Source organism: Nicotiana tomentosiformis, chromosome 2 (assembly GCF_000390325.3).
Source record: "Nicotiana tomentosiformis chromosome 2, ASM39032v3, whole genome shotgun sequence".
NCBI classification, from domain to species: domain Eukaryota; kingdom Viridiplantae; phylum Streptophyta; class Magnoliopsida; order Solanales; family Solanaceae; genus Nicotiana; species Nicotiana tomentosiformis.
In genome coordinates, this window is record NC_090813.1 from 116065950 (window position 1) to 116070130 (window position 4181).

Sequence of the window (4181 nt, forward strand, 5' to 3'; positions counted from 1 at the left end):
ATAAGGACCAGTAGATCTCTTCGGTCTACGAGGTCTCCTCGCCTCCTTGTCCTCTCTCTCCCGATCTCACTTGTACTCTCTCTCATGGCCCCGCCTGTCCTCTCTTTCCTGATCCCACATGCCCTCTACACGGCGAGAGATCCCTACCACTTGCTGAAATGAAACATCTGAATCTAACTCTCGAGCCATGCTGAACAACTTATCATGCCTGAGTCCCTCAATGAATCTATGGACACGCTCTCTAACTGTGGCAACCAAAGCAGGTACATGCCTAGCCAAATCACTGAATCTCACGGCATACTCTGACACTGACATAGTGCCCTGGCGCAGCTGCTCAAACTCTGTGCGCCATGCATCTCGAAGGGACTGGGGTACAAACTCTCTCATAAACATCTCTGAAAACTGAACCCATGTAAGTGAAGCTAACTCGGTTGGGCTACCCAACTCATATGCCGACCACCACTGATAAGCCGCTCCCCTGAGCTGGAACGTAGTAAAATCAACCCCACTCATTTCAACAATACCCATAGTACGGAGAATGCGGTGACACTCCTACAAAAAATCATGTGCACTCTCTGAAGCTAAACCACTAAATGTTGGAGGGTTATATTTCTTAAACCTTGCAAGTCTAAGCTGCTCTTCCTCAAATGATGTTGCGCTGACCACAAGCTGAACTGGAACCACAGTCTGTGTCTCCATGACACTTGGAACCTGAACAACATGAACTCACTGCTCTGGGGTCTAGTCAGCAGGAGTTTGGGTTCCTCCCCCGGTCTATGAAGTAGCTGGTGCAACCGGAATCAACCTTGCCTGAGCCAATGTACCAAACATACTCAAAAACTGTGCTAAGGTCTCCTGAAGTCCGTGGGTAACAACAGGCACCTCTAGTACCTGCCCCCAACTGGAACTACTGGGAGCTCCTCAACTGCTACTCTGGTAGGTGCTCCAGCTGCGGCACGTACTCCTCGTCGGCCTCTACTTCTGCCTCTAGCGACATCTGCTCAAAGGGCAATGTCATCAGTAACTGCAGCTCGTGTCCTCACCATCTGTGAGAGAATGGAATGATAAAGTTCAAACTTCGAGATAAATGAACTCGCACAATAGGAATGAAGGAAGTGAGATTGTCATAATAGTTCCGTAGCCTCTCAAAGATAAGTACAGACGTCTCTGTACCGATCCGCGAGACACTACTAAACTCGCTTATGACTCGTAGTGCCTATGAACCTAGAGCTCTAATACCAACTTGTCACGACCCAATTTCCCCTCCGTTTTGGGTGTCGTGATGTCACCTAGTCTTAGGGACTAAGTAAGCCTAACAATAATTGAAACAACAACATTATTTAAATAGAATCTCTTACAATTCCCAAAATCGGTAGTACAAGTCATAAGTTCTATAGAGTGTTGGCTAGAAAACTTCTAAATATAACTGTCCAGAAATAAGAATAAGCAGTGCAAAATGAAAACTTGAAGTGACTCCGAAGCCTGCGAATGCAGCAACAAGTATACCCTGAGTCTCCACAACAACGACCCGCACAGCTACTAACGAACAAATACCTGGATCTGCACAAAAAAATATGCAGAAGTGTAGACTGAGCACACCACAGCGGTGCCCAGTAAGTATCAAGACTAACCTCGGTGGAGTAGTGACGAGAAACAATCAAGACACCCACTGGTCTAATAAACTAAACAAGTATAAGTATATGAACAGCCGAAATATGATATCTACATAAAGACTATGTAATATGGCTCATAATACAGTAATGGCAATAAGAAAGGAAACAACAAGTATCAACGGAATACCATAAAAATGACATAGGAAAGTGAATGGAACACAACTTAAATCCGGAATCACAAATACGGCAAGGGCAAGTAATAACTTAGCAACTACAACCGCTTTTACATTAGGTTTTAGTCATCAATCTCCACAAGGTACCGAACCTTGGACAAATGACAACTCACGGGTCTCAATACCTGAACCCAAACACTTGGAACCCTGTTCCCTCATTACACTTCATAACTGCACTGACGACTCACGTGCCAATAGAGTCATTCTCACATAGAAGGCAAGTAAACAAGGGTGAGCATCTATGCTCAACAATATCAAGAACACCTCTTATCAGATAAGAGTGCTTAACTACGTGTATGCTTGTGCAAGTGTCCTAACATAGTCCATACCAGCAAATAAGCATAAGGAAAAAGAACGGACATCGCGTATAATATTTTCTCACAGCTTTCACAAGATAAAGCTCACACAGGTAAGTGTACCACTACAGAAATATCAACAACAAGAATTCCCGTAGGCCATCACAAATCAATCCCTGACACAACCCACCTTGTCTCGCCACGTGTGCAATAATAAAGTAAGTGCCCACCTTGTCTCGCCACATGCTCAACCCCCCTCCCAATATATATATATATATATATTCCGCCTTGTCACGCCACATGTGCAAATATCAACAGTAATAATAGCATGGCAGAAACCTCGTGCAACCCCATAACCACAACCGCACGACAGAAACTCGTGCATCACAATAATAACAATTGCACGGCAGAAACCTCGTGCATCACCACAACAAGTACAACAACAACAATGGTAATAATACAAAGTACAACAAATAAATCAACTCAAGAACTTTTAAATCAAAAGAAACGGTAGAACCAATTCACAAGGAATAACCACAGTAATGAATGCTAGGCGTAAAGAGAACAACTCAACAAGGAAAAACTAATGTGTAGCAACGATCCCACACTATACATTTCAACAATAGGGAAGCTAATACGAGTCAAATAAATTCCAAATAATACAAGTCGACTAAAATATAGAAAATCTAAACTTCATTTAAGGTTGAGAAATTACGAAAGATATTCAACAATTCAATTCAGGATAAGCAACGTAAGGAAAATCATAACCTCAATTAAGACTGGACAATTATATGATGAGATAATAGTGATTCCAAATAAAGATAAGGAAATGTGAAAAGATAGCATGGTAATAGAAAAGGTAAAATCTTAAGTTAAGTCAAATAAGAGTGAATCCTGAAGCAATTAATTCAAATTAAAGCATGTAGAGGTGAAATTAGTAAATAGGAACTTAATCATATCAAGAACAACTTCATACTCAGTGAATATAAGGACCTAAGCACCCTAAAAGGCCAACTTTTCATAAATACGTCCGAGTACGCACTCGTCAACTCGCGTATATGGACTGCAATCAACATAGAAGACTCAAATCCTAAGGGGTAGTTCCCCCACACGAAGTTAGGCAAGATACTTACCTCGAACCAAGCTCAATCAGTCCGTAAGAATGTCCTTTTTTCAATTATCCGACTCGGAATGGTCCAAATCTAGCCAAACACAATTGCACATCATGAATACAACTATAATAGACTCATCTAATTAATGATATCAATATTTTAACAAAAAATTCGAAATTCGCCCTAAAAAGTCGACCCGAGCCCACGTCTCGGAATCGGGTAAAATCACAACATGCGAATACCCATCCACTTACGAGTCCAACCATATAAGAATTACTCAAATCCGACCACAAATCCCCTTTCAAAACTCGATATTTTTATTGAAGAAATTCTTCCAATTTTTTCCAATTTCAACCCCAAAAATCCGAATTTAAAGAGAAAATTAATGATAAATTAGTGGAATATAACCAAAATAGAGTGTAGAATCATTACCCAATCGCTATCTCTGAAACTCCCTCAAAATCTCATCCAAATCCGAGCTCCCAACTAAACTTTTTGATAAAATGGCAACACCCTCGTTTATGGAAACGATATAAGTCTGCCTAGGTCTTTAAGCATCGCGAACGCGGAGAAAGGCTCGCGTTCGCGAAGAAGAAAAATGAAGGCTGCCAAAAGATCCTTCGCGAAAGCGATAAAAGGTACGCGAACGTGAAGAACAAAGGACAAGAATCTACGCGAACGTGAAGAGGACACGCGAACGCGAAGAGTAAATGATCACCAACGCTGGGGACCTAGTTCCTACTACACGAACGCGAAAGGAAGGATGCGAACGCGACGAAGGAAAAGGCAGACCTTCACGAACGCGAACGCGAAGAAGAAATATTTGGCGGGCTAGCAGAACATTGCGCGAACGCGAAAGGCACTTCGCGATTGCGAAGAAGAACATCAGATGACAGAAAACAACAGTACAAAATAAGAGGAAATGAC